Source organism: Sorex fumeus, unplaced genomic scaffold (assembly GCF_029834395.1).
Source record: "Sorex fumeus unplaced genomic scaffold, SorFum_2.1 ptg000086l, whole genome shotgun sequence".
Taxonomy (NCBI): domain Eukaryota; kingdom Metazoa; phylum Chordata; class Mammalia; order Eulipotyphla; family Soricidae; genus Sorex; species Sorex fumeus.
In genome coordinates, this window is record NW_026606143.1 from 11,108,284 (window position 1) to 11,130,355 (window position 22,072).

At 41.1% G+C, this 22,072-nt stretch overlaps 2 protein-coding genes across 4 annotated transcripts in view; both read left to right on the plus strand.

Annotated features, from left to right (window-relative positions):
• Positions 1-22,072, plus strand: part of RPGR (retinitis pigmentosa GTPase regulator) — a 160,308-nt gene that overhangs the window by 116,480 nt on the left and 21,756 nt on the right. The window lies entirely within an intron of this gene.
• SRPX (sushi repeat containing protein X-linked) overlaps positions 1-22,072 on the plus strand; it is a 152,699-nt gene that overhangs the window by 50,647 nt on the left and 79,980 nt on the right. The window lies entirely within an intron of this gene.

Sequence of the window (22,072 nt, forward strand, 5' to 3'; positions counted from 1 at the left end):
TCTGCCAAATGTAAACTGTGCCACCTGCTCTTGAAAGGAAGTATTTTGTAATCTACAGTGAAAAGACAAGGTGTGGCTTTAATTTCCACCTTGTTTTCAAGAAAACAACTTATACACATTTTTGATTCTTGCAGATGGCTGACTAGCCATATCCTCTGTCTTCCTCAGTGCAATTTACAAGACAGACACCCACAGATTGCTGGTCTTGACTGTTAGGTAACCACTGACCACTTGCAATCTGAAACAGATCATTTACTGTAAGCTCAAGTGGACGTGGGTGCCTCTTACCATGCTTTTCCAAGCCATTCTAGTTTTTAGTTTTCCCCAGCCAAAAAAATTCCTACAGCTTTTTCTGCCCCCAACTGTCCTATTTTCCATTTGTTTTAAGAACCTTGCACTATATGTGCCTGGAGACAATCAGTGTTCTTTTAGTGTTCTTTGGTAATATTAGTACTTAAGAGTTGTGCTACGATGTTGATTTTTTCTTTTAATTAATTTGTAGTCAGTTGTAAAGTCTGAAGTGATACTGTTTTCTCCAGGGCCTAATGTTAAATTCAGTCCTGAATGCTTACTAAAGACACTTACTGAATGGAGAGAGCACAGAATATTTTCATCTAGTTTCTAAATTTGGAAAAAAGAAGCTTGGATGAATAGCTGCTGTGGCCCAAATAATTTTCCATTTCTGTGCATTCTAAAGCCCTTTTTCATGCATTTAACATTCCTAAAATGTCAGAATTTTTTTTTACAAAAAGTGATAGGAACACCCAGGACTTAAAAAATCTTTATTGAGATATTTAATAGATTCCACCAATTGCCTTTGTGATATTTTCAAAAATTGCTTGGCAACTTTTTTGCAGATATGTCTCTGGGTACTATTCCAAGGCACTGATAGTTGTGCTTTATCTCTTAGTCAATACCACATCATTTTGATTACTATAATTCTGCGAAATGTCTTAAAATTAGTTTGTGTGCTTCTGTCAAGTTCATTATGTGTTTACAAAAAAATGTTTGGCTATATGGGATTTCCATACAAATTGTAAGCTAAATTTGTACCCACCAAACACATTTGCTGAGGACCTGGATGATGTTATACTTACTCTCTTGACAGGTTGGGGAGAATTTTCCCCATTCTGAGCTTTGGTGTTCTTGTCCTACTCTTTGAGCCAAAGTCGGAGGACTTCAGTGTCCAAGTCTGTATTTGGGCTGACTTGAATTCATCTCAGAGGATACCAGAGGAACAAAGGGAAAGTTATCACCAATTTAATCGTACTTTAAATTATGTCCACCTGTACAGTAACCCTGTTATTGTTTACTATATAGAGTCCTCAAATAGCTGTTCAGTTCACTGTGTTCAGGACTTTAGCAGCATTAGCGGGAAAGACAAAGGTGGAATATGATTACTCTATCCTACCCAGAACTGTGAACTGTGAACTCTTGCCATGCCTTTTGTTACATGATCTTTTTCACTGTGGTCTAGAAGGTGATTTCCTTCTTCCTTTCTTCTTCTCTTTTGCTTCTTATATTCTTACTTTCCTTTCTCTTGACCATGGTATGAACTGTAACTATAACTAAGTAACTTTAAACTTCACTTGTTTTAGATAGTAAAGCTTTCTTTCTCGGGGGTATGGTGCCGCCAGCAGGTCAATCTGTACCTGTGACACAAGTGCATCAGCAGCCTATGGCGCCTTAGACTTCCAGATACCCCAAAATTGCTGCAGTGCCTTTGGCCAGACCCCCAAAACTTGGGGCAAAGTTTACCAAGAAAGTAAACGGCCAAAAGTTAGGTATGTGGGAGACACACCCACAAACCAACTCCGGCTCAGCTATATAATTGGAGGCATGGCTTCTCTGGTTCCTGATTGAACTGCTTAATGGCCATGATCCCAGAGACTGAGAAACAAATCTCGAAACCCAACGGCTTTTGGCAGAAATGCGTCCGGTCTCTGCAGTAGGTTACTGGTGCTGGGCCAACCCAGGTGGGAATAGGTTTCATGCCTTGGGCTATTACCCCTGGCGGCCCAGTGGCCGCCATCCTCCAGAGGCTACTGGACAGTCAGGTTTGGACCCGCAGTGACAAAACACGCAGGGCCTCATGGGATGGGGGTGAAGCCGGTCTTTTCCTCCCTGTCCCAACGAGACTGCAAGTCATGGCCCACAAATGGCCTCTCTGGCTCCTGATCAAGCTGCTTAATGGCCATGATCCCACAGACTCAGAAACAAATCTCGAAACCCAGCGGCTTTTGGCAGAAATGCATCCAGACCCTGCAGTAGGTTACTGTTGCCGGGTCACCCCAGGGGGGAAAAGGTGCCATCCCTCCGCCTGTTCCCCCTTGGTGACTTGGTGCCCGCCATCCTCCAGAGGCCACTGGTCAGGTTTGGGGCTGCAGTGACAAGACATGTTGGGCCTCACAGGATGGGGGTGGAACTGGTCCTTTCCTCCCCATTCCAATGAGACCCCAAGTCATCACCCACGAATGGCCTCTCTGGCTCCTGATCAAGCTGCTTAATGGCCATGATCCAAGAGATTCAGAAACAAATCTCGAAACCCAGTCGTGTTTGGCAGAAATGCGTCTGGACCCTGCAGCAGGTTACTATCACCAGGCCACCCCAGGGGAAGAAGGGTGTTGTCCCTCTGCCTGCTCCCCGTAGGTGACTCGGTGGCCACCATCCTCCAGAGGCCACTGAACAGTCAGGTGTGGGCCCTCAGTGACGGGACACATGGGGCCTCATGGGATGGGGGTGGAGCTGGCCTTTTCCTCCCTGTCACAAGGAGACCCCGAGTCACCGTCCATGAATGGCCTTTCTGGCTCCTGATCAAGCTGCTCAACGGCCATGATCCAAGAGACTCAGGAGCAAATCTCGGAACCCAGCAGGTTTTGGCAGAAATCCCTCCAGATTTAAGTGTTAAAATTTCGGAATTTCAAAATCGCGTGGTCACTATTGCAGCCACGCCACATTATGTTATTCATAACCAGCAATACAAAACAAATTGTCTACTGTTGCCTTTTCAGCAGATCTGAGTTTTGGGGTAAAATCTCAAATAATAATGGTGGGTCTGGTGTCAAGATATTGAATGTGATCAAAGTAGAGAGAGAGAGAGTAATGTGGAAATCATTGCCCCACAGGTAGGGGTAGGGTGTGGGATGGGGGCATACTGGGGTTGTTGGGGGTGGAGAATGGGCACTGGTGAAGGTACGGGTGTTTCATTGCATGACCGAGACTTGGACCCAAAAGCTTTGTAACTGCTCTCATGGTGATTCAATAAATAAAATATAAAAAATGGAAAAAAAGGAAGGTGGAGTTTATGCTCAATTCAATCAGCTAATCAATGGCTGAATAAATAGCAGTACTCCTACGTAAAAAAAATTTCTCACAGAAAACTAAATCAAACACCTGGAAATTAAACAGTGCACTATTGAACAACGAGTGGATTAGACAGGAAATCAAAGAGGAAATCAAAAGATTCCTAGAAACGAATGAAAATGAGAACACGAGTTACCAAAACTTATGGGACACAGCAAAGGCTGTGTTAAGAGGAAAGTTTATAGCTCTACAAGCATTCCTCAGGAAGGAGGAGCGAGCACACATAAGTAACCTAACCTCACAGCTTAAGAGCTTGGAGAAGGACCAAAAAAAGGAGCACAACCCGAACAGGAGAAAGGAAATAATAAAACTCAGAGCAGAGATTAACGAGATGGAAACCCAAAAAACAATCCGAAAGATCAATGAAACCAAGAGCTGGTTCTTTGAGAAAATTAACAAGATCGATAAGCCTCTAGCAAAACTCACAAAGAAAGGGAGAGAGAAAACCCTAATAAACCGAATCAGAAATGAAAAGGGGGTCATTACAACAGAAACCACAGAGATTCAGAGGATCCTCAGGGAGGACTTTGAGAAGCTTTATGCCACGGAACATCAAAACCTCGAGGAAATGGATAAATTCCTAGACTCCTACAGACTCCCAAGGCTGAACCAAGAAGACCTGGAATACCTGAACAGACCTATCACCATCAAGGAAATTGAAATGGTAATAAAAAGTCTCCCCAAGCACAAAAGTCCTGGCCCGGATGGATTCACTAGTGAATTCTTCCAAATCTTTAAAGAGGACTTACTCCCAATACTCTTTAAGCTTTTCCACGAAATTGAAATATCAAAAACACTTCCAAACAGTTTCTACGAAGCAAATATCACACTGATACCAAAAGCAGACAGAGATACCACAAAGAAAGAGAATTACAGGCCGATATCCCTGATGAACACAGATGCAAAGATCCTCAACAAACTACTAGCAAATAGAATCCAACTACTCATCAAAAAGATCATACACCATGACCAAGTAGGATTCATCCCAGGGATGCAAGGATGGTTCAACATTCGGAAATCAATCAACATAATCCACCATATCAACAAAAGAAAAGATAAAAAGCATATGATCATATCAATAGATGCAGAGAAAGCATTTGATAAGATCCAGCACCCCTTTATGATGAAAACCCTAGCCAAAATGGGTATAGAGGGGACCTTCCTCAACATAATTAAAGCCATCTACCACAAGCCTACAGCAAGCATCATCCTCAATGGGGAAAAACTGAGAGCCTTCCCTCTAAGATCAGGGACGAGACAGGGATGCCCACTCTCTCCACTGCTGTTCAATATAGTACTGGAAGTACTTGCAATAGCGATTAGGCAGGAAAAAGATATTAAGGGCATTCAGGTAGGAAAGGAAGAAATCAAGCTCTCACTATTCGCAGATGATATGATACTCTACTTAGAGAACCCAATAACTTCCACCAAAAAACTCTTAGAAACAATAGACTCGTATAGTAAAGTTGCAGGTTATAAAATCAATACCCAAAAGTCCATGGCTTTCCTATACGCAAACAGTGAGAGAGAAGAAAGCAACATGAAAAAAACAATCCCATTCACAATTGTGCCCCAGAAAATCAAGTACCTAGGAATCAGCTTAACTAAGGAAGTAAAGGACCTGTACAAAGAAAACTACAAAACGCTACTTCAGGAAATAAAAGAGGACATGAGGAAATGGAAAGATATCCCCTGCTCATGGGTCGGGAGACTTAACATTGTCAAAATGGCAATACTACCGAAAGCATTGTATAAATTCAATGCAATCCCTATAAGGATACCCATGACATTCTTCAAAGAAATGGAGCAAACACTCTTGAAATTTATATGGAACAATAAGCCCCCACGAATAGCTAAAGCAATTCTTGGGAAAAAGAAAATGGGAGGAATCAACCTCCCGAACTTCAAACTGTACTACAAAGCAGTAATAATTAAAACAGCATGGTACTGGAACAAAGGCAGAACTGCAGACCAATGGAACAGGGTTGAATACACTGACATCTCTCCTCAATCATATGCTCATCTAATCTTTGATAAAGGTGCAAGTAATGTGAAGTGGAGTAAGGAAAGCCTCTTTAATAAATTGTGTTGGCATCACTGGACGGCTACATGCAAAAAAATAGGCTCAGAACTCTGCCTAACACCATGTACAAAAGTAAGATCAAAATGGATTAAAGACCTCAACATCAACCAGAAACCATAAGGTACATTGAAGATAAAGTTGGCAAAACCCTCCATGACATTGAAGCTAATGGTATCTTCAAAGATGCCACGCCACTGGCCGAGCAAGTGAAAACAGAGATAGATAAATGGGACTATCTTAAACTAAGAAGCTTCTGCACCTCCAAAGAAACAGTGACCAAAATACAAAGACAGTCTACAGAATGGGAAAGGATATTCACCGAATACACATCTGACAAGGGGTTGATATCCAGGATATACAAAATACTGGTTAAACTCCACAAGAAGAAAACATCCAACCCCATCCAAAAATGGGGCAATGAAATGAACAGAAACTTTCTCAAAGAAGAAATCCGAATGGCAAAAAAGCACATGAGAAAATGCTCTACATCATTAATCATCAGGGAGATGCAGATCAAAACCACAATGAGATACCATCTCACACCTCAGAGACTGGCCCAAATTCAAAAGAACAAAAGCAACCGATGCTGGCGTGGATGTGGCGAGAAAGGGACACTCCTTCACTGTTGGTGGGAATGTCCACTGGTTCAGCCCTTCTGGAAAACAGTATGGACGATTCTCAAAAAATTAGAAATTGAGCTCCCATTTGACCCAGCAATACCACTCCTGGGAATATATCCCAGAGAGGCAAAAATGTATAGTCGAAGTGACATCTGCACTTGTATGTTCATTGCAGCCCTCTTTACAATAGCCAGAAACTGGAAGAAACCTGAATGCCCAAGAACAGACGACTGGTTAAAGAAACTTTGGTACATCTACACAATGGAGTACTATGTAGCTGTTAGAAAAGATGAAGTCATGAAATTTACATACAAGTGGTACAATATGGAAAGTATCATGCTAAGCGAAATGAGTCAGAAAGAGAGGGATAGACATAGAAAGATTGCATTCATCTGGGGGATATAAAGTAACAAAGTATGAGATTAATACCCAAGAATAGCTGAGATCAGCACCAGGAGGATTACTCCATAACTTAGAGGCCAGCCGGGTATCCTAGAGGAAAGGGCTATTCAGATAGAGAAGGGAGCACCAAATAAAGGATGTTTGGAGGATCCTCCCAGGAGGGGAGATGCATGTCGAAAGTAGACTATGGACTGAACATGTTTGCCACTCAATGCCTCTTTTGCAGACCACAACACCCAAAAGGAGAGAGAGAACACAGGGGATTGCCCTGCCACAGAGACGGGGGGATGGGGGGATGGGGGTGGGAGGGATATTATCCATGGTGGTGGAAAATGGGCACTGGTGGAGGGATGGGTATCTGATCATTGTATAATTGAAACCAAAGCACAAAAAATTGTAAATCTACAACTTTAAAAAAAATAAAATAAAATAAAGGGGGAAAAAAAATTTCTCCTGAGGTTTCATAAATATTACATTTTGGTGAATTGACTGAATATGTATCATTGGAAAAGGCTTCTGATTTCTAAAGATATATCTATTAGGATGAGAGAAAAAATAAGTTTTAAAAGTGAGAAAAACACCTCCTCTAGAGAGACCCTGACTCTAGAAAGTTATAATATATACTGTACATCTGACACATATGTTATTTCTGTTCCTTTTAGTTATCCCAGTGCTACTCAAAGCGTGAGTTAGTGCTAATAAATGTATGTTAATAATTAAAGAAACAATACAATGTAGAGTAATTATGTATCTAATGCTATATATCTTTGTTTTGTTAGATTTCTCCTAAACTGAGTAGTGGATGATTTTTTGAAAAATATTTTTTGTAATTCACCCAGTGGTGCTCAGACATCTAAAATAGACTGCAGCTTAATTCCAGTGATAGTTGAAGCTTGGAAAACAACTGTTGCCTTAAAATCCAAGTTCTTTTAAGAACATCAACAAAACCCAAATTAGTAGGCTCTTTTGAAGTCTTTTGTGAACCCAAAATGTTGACAAGTAATTTATTATTAGCTAATAAAAAACTTGAAAGCAGGATTACAATAATTTTTTTTTGGTTTTTCAGCCACACCCATTGATGCTCTGGGCTCAGTTCTGGCTCTTTGTTCAGGGATCACTTCTGACAGACTCAGGAAATCATAAGTGATGCCAAGGATCAAACCTGGGTCAGCTGTGTGCAAGGCAAACACCCTATCCACTTTACTATCACTCCAGCCCCAGTATTAAAATCTTAAATGGAATCATGCTGCTTTGGATGCTCAACTACATCATCCAATCCTGAGATCTGACACATTCCCTAGCTTTTTTCTAGATCCTCTCATTTATCAGTTCCATCTCCCTACTACTCATCTGTGTCCAACTCAAACTCTTTGCTTCTGACTTTTTTTATGTTTTGGGTCACATATGGTGGTGCCCACGTTTACTCCTGGTTCTGTGTTTAGACGTCACTCCTGATGATGTTTAAGGGACCATATGGGATGCTGAGAATTGACCTAGGGCCAGCGATATGTAAGGCAAGTGCCTTTATTCCTGTACTATCTCTCCAGACTACTCACTCTTTACTTCAGTTCTTGCTTCTCATACAGGGCTGGTGTTTTAACTTAAAAATTTTCAATGAAATAATACTGTCTCCACATGTTAACAGGATGTCACTGGGGACTGAGAAACGGTATGGCTAACCACAGTCACACAACTAGCTGGTAGGACAGCTGATGAGAACTTCCTGGTCTTAGTATCATTGATTTTTGTTAGTTTGCCACACCCATCAGCATTCAGGGCCTATTACTGGCTTTGTGCTCAGGAGTGACCCCTGGTAATGCTCAAGGGATCCCATGTAGGGATTGAACCATGGTAAACCCGGAGCAGCTGCTTACAAGGCACTTGTTCACTATCTCCCTGGCATGCCATACCATTCTTTTGTTCTGTCTTCTAGAAAGGCCTTTGACTAATCACAGAACCTCATCTCTAAAAGTACCATGTAAAACGTTTAAGCCATCTACAGCTAAAGATACCATCTGAATTTTTGGATTCTGCCTCTGCTTTGTTTCTTGATCTGAATGTCAATACATGGGTGTGATCAGTTTGTGATGATTCACTGAATTCTGCACTTGCCTTTAAATGAAAGATTTACAAAATAGTATATAGACTCCAGATTACAGGTTAGGGAAAATCCATAAGAGTAGACATGGCATGATCCCCAATTTTTTATTTGAGCCTCTAAACTTAATGTTCTCTTAATACCCTTCATTATGCATCAAGTAACCTCTCATCCATCTTGAAAATTAATTTTCCTCTTAAGTCCCTTCATTTTGCTCTCCAGGGTGCTTTTGCTTCCTGGTGCCTACCTAATCTTTTTACCATCAGTGTTGCAGAATCTGACTTAAAAAGATTTTTCCAGAGTTGAAAATCACGGTGATATTCAGGCAGTGATCTTGGCCCCCATTCCAGGGTACTTTCTTATTTTATACTTGTTGTTCTTGCTTCTTACATGCCCGTATACATCTGGATTTATAGTTTCCCAGCACATCTGTGCTCAGAGGCTCCCACAATATGTCTGATAGTCTCTAGCTTATTTTCTAAAGGAGAGCACTGGAATCACTTGTATTTCTTACATTGACTTTGGAGCACTTAAAATGGTTTCTTCTTTGAGGCTTTGTTTTCTCCCATCACCAAATTTCCTTTGTTGCAGGATAAAACAAAGCTCCCAGAAGCACACAGCCAAATTCGCAGCAGTGCAACTTTTTATAGTCTAGCCCACTGAAGTACCTAAAGCTCCTATATACATTCTCTGTCCCTCTCGGAGAGCCGGGCAAGCTACCAAGAGTATCCTGCCTGCACGGCAGTGCCTGGCAAGCTCCCTGTGGCATATTTGATATGCCAAAAACGGTAACAGTAACGGGTCTCATTCCCCTGACCCTGAAGAGCCTCCAGTATGGCACCGTTGGGAAGCTTGAGTAAGGAGAGGCTGCTAAAATCTCAAGACTAGGACGGATGGAGACGTTACTGGCGCCCGATCAAGCAAATCGATGAACGACAGGATGACAGTGATACAGTGAAGGAACAGAATCCCATGTTTATAACCAACAGTGGGTTGAGGGCCCTCCTTTTCAGGACTGAGAAAATAATTTTTTGACGAGGTTCTGTTTTCTATTTGTATGACTTCGACACAGAAAGCTCTTTCCATGCATTCATAGTGGCAATGAGAGGATATTGTTGTACATACTAAAGCAAATATGATTTTAGGTGAACTTTAAGGAAAAACTTTAGACCATCCTGGAGTTGATGTTAAGTGTTGAGAACAACTTGAGAATAGGCTACGATGGTTATGTCTCCAAACTTTGTGTTTTTATTGAGACAATCTTTATTCTTAAGGCTGTTGGCTGCACAATCTTCCAAAAGCATTTCCAGAACTCAAACTCTAGTTTTATTGACCCAAATGGCCACTCTTAAGAACTTCTTGGATAAACAAGTTCTTATAATTGCAAACAAATGAGAAACCAACTGAACCAAATTTTCGCATCAAAGACATTCTGATTGCTCTTGTTTCAAAGATCTTTTTGAAATTAAATACTGAGTGGAACCAAAGAGTAGTGTATAAAGTAGATAAATTAATTAAAAACAAATACTTCTGCACTGACCAGGTAGTTTATGAAGAAGAATGTTATCAAAAAGGAACATAAATGTGACCTTGTGAGAGATCATGCAGGTTTTTAGATGATTTTTGTATGAACGCAGTCAGGCTACAGAGATTTCGATAGTGCTTAAAATAGAGACCTGATTGCTAGACATTGAAATTGGTTCTTTTCCTTATTTTCCTTTGGCTTACTTGGAGCATACTCAGTGATGCTGAGGGCTTACTCATGGGTCTGTCCTCAGGGATTACTCCTGGAGGTGGTCAGGGGACTCTATGGGGTGGCAGGGATCTAGTCTGGATCGACCTAGTGCAAGGCAGGCACTCCATCCTGATTCCCTTTCAACCTATAGTTATTGTTAAATGTATTTCATATTGGACTAAAGCAATTCAGTAATTTGTTGAGTTAAAGAACACATGTAGTTCTTCAAAATAAGCTCCTCAGGTTCACAAACCAGAAAAATTTTGAGTGGAAACACTAGTAGTTGTTTATAATTTTATAATAAGAGTTGTCATTTACTTATATTTGAGAACTTTTTGTATGTGTATTTATGAATGGAGAACAAAACCCTGTTGGTTATGTTTCCCATTTACCCCCCTGCCTTTAGTTTTCTCTTTCAAATCCTGTTCAGCATTTCACTGATGAGTGAGTTCTAGGAGGCCCCAACATTGAAGCTTTTAAAATGCCCAGGTATCTTTTTTTTTTCTTTTGGGTCACACCCAGCGATGCACAGGGGTTACTCCTGGCTCATACACTCAGGAATTACTCTTGAAGGTGCTCAGGGACCATATGGGATGCTGGGAATCAGACCTGGGTCGTCACATGCAAGGCAAATGCCCTACCGGCTGTGCTATCACTCCAGCCCCAAAATGCCCAGGTATCTTTACAAAGTTGCAGGCACAGCAGTTTAACAATGAATTCCTCCAGGAAAGTATTTGATCAGATTGACCCTGAGCCATCTTTGGACTCTATTTGTACTCTTAGGATGGGAAGCAAAGGTGGACTGTCAAGTGGAAAGATCAACAATGATCACCAAGTACTAACATGTCTTTTGCTTCTGTGTCTTCATGCAAGCTGAATATTACTCACAGTAGTATGTTTCCAAGTTGACCAGGTAAGAGTTCTAATAATAGTGGCAAACTTGACATTCTTGGTCAGAGTTTAGATAGATGTGAGACTTCCAGTTAATGCCTTGTTTATGTTGATTAGTCTTTGATACATATGCTAAAAAACGTAATTTTGAATGCAAAAATCTGACATGGGGCTGGAGTAATAGTACATGGGATAAAGTACTTACCTTGAAATGTAGCTATCTCCAATTCTATCCCAATACCGTATAGGGTCCCCTGATCACTGTGAGGGGTCACTCCTGGGCACATAGCCAGGAATAACCCCAGAGCACTGCCAAGTTTGCCTCCCCCAAAAGAAACAAATCCCATGTTGTCCATATATGGGGCCAGGAGATAGTATAGTCATGAGATACCGGACCCTGTTTTGATCCCTGGCACCACAGGGTCCTCCTGGATGCTCCAGCCTTGCATTCTCAGACCCCTGCATGGAACCACTTACCCAGCTGACAGAGAATCACAAGTGAGATCCTGGGCTTCCTAACACTTCTAGGGTGACCCTGTCCAAATTCTCACACATTAGTTTTTCAATGCATCCTTAATGATGAAGAAGCTTCCATATCCAACTGGATTCTGCTGTATAAAATTTGAAAATGATGCGATTTCCATACATTTGAAAAAAATTTTAAGATCAAAACCAGTGAAAGAACAATCAAAAACCATAAAGGATGAAAAGTAGTGTGCTTGCATATTTTTCTCTCTTTTTCCCGCTTTGGGGCAGGCTTTATTATTTAATACATTAATTAAATGTGTATGTGAAAATCTCCCAAGACACTGACTATAGTAGTAACTGTTCACTGAATAGTAAGTCTTATGTCCCCTCATAAACTTGGAAACATCTGTATTAATACTCATTGTCTACTTTGGCCAATAAAGTGATGTTGTGTAGAGCCATTCATATGTGATGGAAGGTTTAGAGGAATTACAGTTACTTCATTTTACTTACCTTTTACTTGACTGTTTCCTTCTTGTCATGGGCTCATGTCTGCCCATCAGGGTCAGGGTGCTGGAAAATTGCTTAGAAAGACAGGATTTTGGCAAGGTCTCCCTATGCTGTAGATTTCCTTTTTCACTGGTCTGTGGTTTCTGAGAAATGGTCTCATCCCTAGAAATGGGGACTTTGCTAGTGCTGCCAGTCCCATCCCTGCAGACAGTCGTGCCTGTCTCCTGGGACTTACTGATGCCTTGGGAGGCTGGATAAAAGACAAAGGGAACTTTCCTTGCTGCCCCTTCTCCAGTTGAGGGGCTGGGAAGGAGCCAACATGCCTACAAGCTCCTGTATTGACAAGCTGCAGCATACTTGAGAGTAGCCAGGGCATTAAAATGGTAATTTGTGTTTGCTTCTGGAAATTCTGAGCTTTGAATTCTTTTACCACAGGACTCAGAGTAAGAGCAACCAGGACACATATAAATCTCCATATCCATATTAGTCTCTTTGACTATGTCAGCAGATCAATTGCCAACTCCTAGGATGGCTGTTCTGGGAATAGAATCAGGCTGAATGCTTGTGGGGGATGGTGGGGAGCATCATGTGGAGGAGATAGCAGGCACTGGATAGAAGACAATGTTCTCCACTTTCAGTGGGTTCTGAATCATCCCGAAGCACATCTAGAGTTTGACTAGAACAGCTCTTGTGGCTTCTCTAGAGGATCTGATCACTATTAGAAAGGAAAAGTTCAAGTTTCTAGTAGCTGGTTTGCAAACTTGGGACCAACTGTAGGTGAGAGAACGCTCGAACTGAACTACCTTAGACCTTGAGATCCTTGCAGAATGGCAAACCACTCTGTGCCTCACTGTGCACCTCAGCTTACCTGGGAAGACATGTGCTATTTGTTGACTAATAGCAACATCTATTGATTCAATGCATTACCCCCATTTACCTGTTCGGATACATGAAGTTTCCCCATGATGACCAGGGAAGGTCCACAGTGAGGAGGAAGAAGTCCATTTTAGGAGCCCATCATATATTACATTCTGCTAAGGCATTGTGTAAATATGATAGTATATAATGCCTTGGTTTATATGAATAGGAAGGATTAGTCTCATTATCAATCTAGGATCTCAAAATAAAAGATACCTTGCAGTTAATTTCAAATTCTTGTCCTTGGTCCCTGCAGCTAAAATATTTTACATTATAATCCAGAACACCACATACATGCTTACAATATGTCATCAAATCTAAGTCACCATTGGTTATCCTAGGAATTGCAATTTTAGGTATCAATAAAACAAAAGGTCCATTGAATTATGTGATTTAATATTATATTAATGCCATCATGAATTCAAAGAAATTGAAATCTATAAAATCTGCTTTTAAAAAATGAAGTGTTATTATTTTATATATTACTGAATATTTCATAATCCTTTATAGAGTATAAGTAACTATTTTTCTTTTCTGATCTGATATACTTATTGAAGTAAAGCTGTTACCACTAAATTTATTCAATAACACACATGTTTTAAATCTGAGCTACAGTATTGTTTTGAAATAAAAAATTGGAGATGATGAACTGAGACTGAATTCTTATCCCAAACCAGATGCCATGCCATATGTTTTAGTCATTCATTTAATTCAATATAAATATGTGACTTGATGTTTAAACGAAAGCTCTTTATCTAAATTGAAATACTATTGGTTTATAGCATTATTTAGGCTTGAGGTATTCTGGCTTTAAAAATTCAGCATCTGTATATACTATCTTAAGTTTGCCACAGAATTTTAATTTCTAATCATCACCATATAGTTGACCCTTTTTACCTGATCTATTCAAACCCTTCCTCTTTCTGTTCTGATAACTGCTAATTTTGTTTTGTAAAAAGGCCCTCCCATTGATCATCGATTTGCTCAAGCGGGCCCAGTAATGTCTCCATTGGAGACTTTGTTGTTACTGTGTCTGGCATATCGAATTGTTTTGTAGTCCGATTTTTTTAAAATTTATGCATCTGTTCTGTTTTCTATGAACTGTGTATAAGTGAAATCATATAATGTTCGTTTTTCTCCTTCTGACTTATTTCACTTACTTCCAATCTTTTATTCACTATTTCTTATGCACTTAATTATCATTCCATAGCTGTTGCTCTAAATTGCACAGTTTCATATTTTAATTTTTATTTATTTATTTTGGTTTTGGGCTGAAGTGTTAGCACAGTGGTAGGGCGTTTGCCTTGTATGCAGCCAACATGGCCGACCTGAGTTCGATTCCTCCGCCCCTCTCGGAGAGCCTGGCAAGCTACCAAGAGTATCTCGCCCGCACGGCAGAGCCTGGCAAGCTACCCATGATGTATTTGATATGCCAAACACAGTAACAACAAAGTCTCCAATGGAGACGTTGCTGCACCCACTTGAGCAAATCGATGAACAATGGGAGGACAGTGACAGGACAGTGACAGTTATTTTGGTTTTAGTGCCACATCTGGCAGTTCCCAGGCTTTATTCCTGACTTCACTCTTATGGGTCAGTCCTGGCAATGTTTGGGAAATCAAATGTTGCCAGGGATGAAACCTGGGTCATCTATGTACACAACAAATGCCTTGCCAACTGTAATATCTCTGTGGCCCCTCTTAAATATATAAATATATATTCATGTTATATTCAAAAACACTGTCGACAAATAGGGAGAGGGAATGAATAGACACTTCTCAGAGGAAGACAGGCAGACGGCCAGTAGGTACATGAAAAAAGGTTCAGCATCACTTATGAGAGAAATCCAAAACAAGACAACAGTGAGATACCATCTCACACCAGTGAGAATGGTACATATCAAAAATAGTTGGAACAATCTATGTTGTCATGGATGTGGTGAAAAAGGAACTGTCATCCACTGCTGGTGGGAATGTTGTTCTGGTACAACCCCTCTGGAAAACAGTATGGAGAGTTCTCAGTAAACTTAGAATTGAACTGCCATATGACCCAGCAATTCCACTTTGGGCCATCTTAGGACATAAAAACACTTTCTCAAAAGGACATAAAAACTTGAGTATTCATTGCTTCACTCAGTAAAATAAGTAAGATATGGACTCAACATAGGGTCCAGTGACAGGCTGACAAGTGAATGGCTTATGAAGATGTGATATATATATGTATATATATATATATATGCAATGGAATACTATGCAGCTGCAAATAACAATAAAATCATGCAATTTGCTGCAACATGGTTGGAGCTCAAAGACATCATGGTGAGTGAAGTAAGTCAGAAAAAGAAATGCAAACATAGAATGGTCTCACTTATCTGTGGGATATAGAAAGTTGGTTGAGGAAATGTAGTAAAATGAGAATGCCTAGGTCATCCTTGACCCCAGTGTTTAGAGGGGAGATGACAGAGAAGAAAAAATCAAAAGGGAAAGAAGATAACAAGAAGTAATGGGTGAACAGGTATTGGGGCTTGAGTCATCCCAGTGACATGAGTGAGGGATATAGTCATATAACCAAAACACAAATTCAACAAAACAGAAAACATGAGATTTAAGCAACAGCCACTGAAACTTTGTAATATGCCTGTCAATTTTACAGGCAGGGGTGGAGTGGAAGTTGAGGTAGGGAGGGAATCTGGGAACACTGGTGGAGGGACGTTGACACTAGTGGAGGGATTGGTGTTGAATTACTGTATGCCTAAAACTCAACTATCAGTAACTTTGTGAATCATGGCTCTTTAATAATTTTTAAAAAGTAAATATATGTGTTATGTATATATATTATGTATATATATAGATGTGCATATATACAATTATATGTATATATATTTATAAATGTAAATTGAGAATATGTATATATATTTTATATACATATTTAGGCATTCTCATTTTACTACATATATATTTATAAATGTAAATTGCTGAATATAATTCTATTGTGCATATATAGGTCATCTTTATCCACTCATCTGTAAATGGACACTTAAGCTATTTCCAACTGTTGGCTATTGTGAATGTATTCTTGATGTGATGTTTTATTTGCTTCAGAGAACTACATGCACGTGGGATAGAAGAATCATAGGATAGTTTTGTTATTAATTTTGTTGACAAACTTCCATGCTGTTTTCTGTTATGACTACACTGATTTATATTTCTACCAAGAGTGTATCAGGTAGAAGTTTTAATGGTTAGAGACAGAAACCCATTTTGAGCTACCTTTGGCACAATTTCATTGCTTATGTAAGGCCTGGGATACAATGGTGGACTTAAGGATTACTAGAAATACGAGATCTCTCTTCCCCTCTTTCTCTGTTTTGTCTCTGCTTTTCTCTGATGTTTTTTCTTCTCTCAGATTAGTATTCTCCATGAGACTTACCTATTGTCCGTAGAAAATACAGGACTCACATCATACTTATTTTCTCACCAGAGAAACGTTCTCATAAGGATCTGATTGCCCCGGGGCTAGAGCGATAGCACAGCAGGTAGGGTGTTTGCCTTGCATGTGGCCAACCCGGGTTTGATTCCCAGCATCCCCTATGGTTCCCCTGAGCACCGCCAGGAGTGATTCCTGAGTGCAAAGCCAGGAGTAACCTCTGTGCATCACCGAATGTGACCCAAAAAGGGAAAAAAAGAATCTGATGTCTCGGCTTGGTTTGTGTGGTTGTCCATAAATCTTCTCATGGCGAGGGCCAGGAAGATTGCTACCTGTTTGGAAGCCTGCCTCATGAGCTGGGAGAAAAGGCAGTTGGAATAGAGAATGGATCACTGAGTCATTGATAGTTGGAGGGATTGCTAAGGATGGGAGATGTGTGCTGAAAGTAGATAAAGGACCAAACATGATGGCCTCTTGATTTCTGTATTGCAAACCATAATGCCCCAGAGTAGAGAGAGAGTAGCACTGTAGCACTGTCCTCCCATTGTTCATCGATTTGCTCAAGCAGGCACCAGTAACGTCTCCATTGTGAGACTTGTTGTTACTGTTTTTGGCATATCGAATACACAATGGGGAGCTTGCCAGGCTCTGCCGTGCAGGCGGGATACTCTCGGTAGCTTGTCGGGCTCTCCAAGAGGGGCAGAGGAATCAAACCCGAATCGGCCACTTCCAAGCAAATGCCCTACCAGCTGTGCTATAACTCCAGCCCAGAGAGAGAGTAAGGAGGAAATTGTCTGCCATAGAGGCAGTGTGTGGGTGGGATGGGGGTGGCAGCAGAGATACCGGGGACATTGATGGTGGAAAATGTACACTGGTGGAAGGATGGTTATGACTGAAACTCAATCATGAAAGCTTTGTAACTATCTCACAGTGATTCAATTAAAAAATAAATTAAAAAAAATCTTGTCATGGGATAAGATAAAGATGTTGGATTAGAGCTGCACAGAAGATGTGAATGATGCCTGCCTCCAAATGGAGGGTTCCCAATTCCCTCTGGATAGCGCAGTAGACACAGAAGATGCTAGCACCAGGCATAGTGTGATGTACTTGGAGAACATTTTTTTTTGCTTTTTGGGTCACACCCAGCGATGCACAGGGGTTACTCCTGGCTCACACACTCAGGAATTACTCCTGGCCATGCTCTGGGGACCACATGGGATGCTGGGAATTGAACGCAGGTGGGGCCGCATGCAGGGCAAACTCCCTACCCACTGTGCTATCACTCCAGCCCCTGGAGAACATTTTTTAAAAAACAGAACCATCTTCTGATTTCTGACCAGGCCACACAGATAGTGCAGTGAGTTGAGTATTTGCCTTGCACATAGCTGACCTTTGTTTAATCCCTGGTACCACCTGCTCACTGCCAGGAGTGTTCACTGAGTACAGAGCCAGGAGTAAGCCCTGAGCACTGCCAGGCGTGGTCCCCAAATCAAAATAAATAACAACAACCCCCCAAAAAGAAAACAAGATTCGCCTTTTCCCCCGAAAAACTTGAGTCTTCCAGTGAAAATAATAGTAACTGACAGCAGCCAGTGTAGAGTCATTAGTTCTAGAGCACTGAATGGAAAGTGGTTTCGGCTACCCAGGAAAGGAACCCTTACATCTCCTACCACAGGTAGAGCTGCATGATTAAATCATTCTTGAAGGGCTTCAAGTAAAGTCCAAATTTTCATCATTGGGTGCTGGTGTACCATCCTCTGTCATCAAACCAAAAATGTTGCAAAAGGAAGAAGACTCGGGTTTCTGTTGAGCAGGCTGCAGCCTGTCACTTACATGCAATATCCAATTAAGTTCTGTTTTTTTCCATGCAAATATCTTTCTTCAGTCTTTTCTCTCTTCTGGATTAAAATGTCCTACAGCTGTGCAATTAAAGTCTTATTGCCTACCATTCTCTGTACAGGCTGCTGTGATTTCATTTTATTTTCTTACTATCTTTCTTTCCTCAGTCCCCTTGTTTTCAGTTTTACCATGTTATCCCAGAATTTTGTAAATTATACCATTTGTTTACTGCCAAGAATGATGTGTCTGTTACAGCTTTATTTGAGCACTGCATTGAATCTAAATGCAGTGTCTCTTTCTGTAAGTACATCCTTCATTGAGGGAAATGGATATCTCATTTTGTCCCTGGTAGAGCTGTTCAAGTAGATCAGCAGTGTACAGAGTTAAAGTCTGGAGGAGAGGAACCCTTCTGAGGGCCTTTTGGTGGGCTGCACTTTGGTATGTGGGATGCACTTTACTAGTTTCACTGGGTAATTAAGAGAAACAAAATCCAACCATATTCCCTGGAAACTCATATCTAGCTGGGAAGACAGAACCTGCACACATCTGAAATGACTTCTGAAAACACAAAGCAATAGAAGGTTGATTCTAATTAAAAAATGTGAACAGGAGCCGGAGCAATAGCACAGTGGTTAGGGCATTTGCCTTGCACGCTGCCAACCTGGATTCGATCCCTGGCATCCCATATGGTCCCCTGAGCACCGCCAGGAGTAATTCCTGAGTGCAGAGTAAAAAGTAACCCCTGAGCATCGCTGGGTGTGACCCAAAAGGCGAAAAAATATGTGAACAAAGATCACACATGAATGAAACTTTAAATAAAACTTGTAAGATTAAGTAGTGGATCCAGGCTTTGAAATAGTTTTGGAAAGAGGAAAGGAACTGAGAGCATGGGAAGGGTTCTTCAGATGGGTCATGCAAAGGCATGATGACGGAAACAATTTTTTTTATGTAACAGAAACTGCTATTTATTCAGCCACTGATTAGCTGATTGAATTGTGCATGAACTCCACCTTATTTTTTTTTTCATTTTTTATATTTTTATTTATTGAATCACCGTGAGAGCAGTTACAAAGCTTTCGGGTTTAAGTCTCGGTCATACAATGAAACACCCATACCTTCACCAGTACCCATTCTCCACCACCAAAAACCCCAGTATACCCCCATCGCACACCCTCCCCCTCCCTGTGGGGCAGATGATTTCCACATTACTCTCTCTCTACTTTGATCACATTGAATATTTTGACACCAGACCCACCATTATTATTTGATATTTTACCCCAACACTCAGATCTGCTGAAAAGGCAACAGTAGACAATTTGTTTTCTATTGCTGGTTATCAATAACATATGATGTGGCGTGGCTGCAGTAGTGGCTGCACGATTTTGAAATTCCGAAATTTTAACACTTAAATCTGGAGGGATGTCTGCCAAAACCTTCTGGGTTTTGAGATTTGCACCTGAGTCTCTGGGATCATGGCCGTTAAACAGCTTGATCAGGAGCCAGAGAAGCCATTCATGAGTGGTGACTCGGGGTCTCTTTGGGACGGGGAGGAAAGGACCGGCTCAACCCCCATCCCGTGAGGCCCCACGTGTCTCGTCGCCGTGGGCCCAAACCTGACTGTGCAGTAGTGGCCTCTGGAGGATGGCAGCCACTCGGCCGCCAGGGGGAACAGGCCAGGCATGAAACCTATTCCACCTGGGTTGGCCCAGCACCGGTAACCTACTGCAGGGACCGGACACATTTCTGCCAAAAGTCGCTGGGTTTCAAGATTTGTTTCTGAGTCTCTGGGATCATGGCCATTAAGCAGTTTGATCAGGAACCAGAGAGGCCATGCCTCCAATTATATAGCTGAGCCGGAGGTGGTTTGTGGGTGTGTCTCCCACATACCTAACTTTTGGCCATTTACTTTCTTGGTAAACTTTGCCCCAAGTTTTTGTAGTCTGGCTGCCCAGCAGCAATTTTGGGATATCTGGAAATCTGAAGGCTCCATAAGGCTGCTGATTCACTTGCCTCACAGGTATAGATTGACCTTCTGGTGGCACCATACCCCCGGAAACAATTCTTTGTAGAAGTGCATGGGGTTTGCCTTCAAAAGAGTTCAATTCTTCCTTGTAATTAACAGTCGTCACTCCATTCTGAGGTTGAGGGTACAGTTATTAGCAAGGTTGCAAAGGGTCACTGCCTTCCCTATATTTGTTCTTAGTTTAATCACTAAATTATATCGATCTCTTCAGGTTGCAGTGAACACTTGAACAAACAACAGAGATGAAAGTAGTTGATCAAATTAAGAGTGATGCACCATGCTGCTTATTATTAGTTGAAGGAATATGAGAAGGGGTGAGTTTACTACAGTGATACCAACCAGAAATTGAAGTTGCCAAATGTTCTGGGGAACATAATTTGGAAACATGTACTGCAGTCTGTCCCTCCACTCCTGTTATTCCCTTCTACGGATAAGCAACTTAGGTCCATTAAGGAAAAGTGGCTTCTCCACTTCAAGACACTATATTTATTTGGATCCTACCAGAGAGGATGATCATGTGTAGTTGAAAAAAATGGTAGATGCTTAATATTCTATGGAGCAGAACATTCATGTCCTGAAGATAATCAGAGAAAGAAGAGACAAAGTTACCTAGGCAAGGCTGGTTTTCAAAACATTTGAATCACCATCTTTCCAGTTATTTTAACTAAAATTTGTAAGAATAAATCAAGTTTTCTGTTAGGAGATTTAATATATTATTTAATGTCCAAATCAGGAAACTTGAGAATGAGAAGGAACATTATTAATAATAAGGCTGGGACAACAGGCACAAAATGGAAATTTCTTCTGAAATCTGGGGATACCTTACCATATATATGTAATTGAAATGTAATTGAAACAAGTCGAAAAGTTGCACACAGCAGCATTTATCCTTACTCTATGTATCTACCGGGAGTATTCAATATGCCAAACACAGTAACAAGAAGTCTCACAATGGAGACGTTACTGGGCCCGCTCGAGCAAATCGATGAACAACGGGAGGACAGTTCATTTAAAAAAAATACTACTCATTAAATTGTTGCAATAGTTTAAATGCATTACTCTAATTGGTAGTACTCCTGAGGCTTTTAGGATAGTGATGACAAAGAAAACAAAATGGAGCAGGGGGAGAGACACACAGACGAATCTTGTAACCAAGCAGCTCTTGGCAGAAATGCCTCTGGACTTTGCATTAGGCCACCTTCTCCGGGCCATTCCAGATGGGAGCAGGTGCCATCCCTCCGCCTGTTCCCTGTGAATACCGGCAACCACCATCTTCCAGAACCCAATAGAAAACTCAGGTACCGACCAGCAGTGACAATCCTCACGGGATTGGGGAGGAGACAGCCCTTCTCCTCCCCTGCTCCAATGGGACCCTGAGATGACGTTCACAAATGGCCCCCCGCTACTTATTAAGCTCCTTAACGGCCATGATCCCAGAGACACACAAACAAATTTCTTGGTAGAAATCTCTTCAGATCCTAATTATTAAAATTTAAGAATTCCAAGACCATGCGGCCATGAGACATCATATGCTACTTATAATACAAAACAAATTGTCTGACATTTGCCTTTTCAGCAGGTCTGAGTGTTGGGGGAAAATTTCAAATAATAATGGTGGGCCTGGTGTCAAAATATTGAATGTAATCAAAGTAGAGAGAGAGTAATGTGAAAATTATCTGCCACACAGACAGGGTTA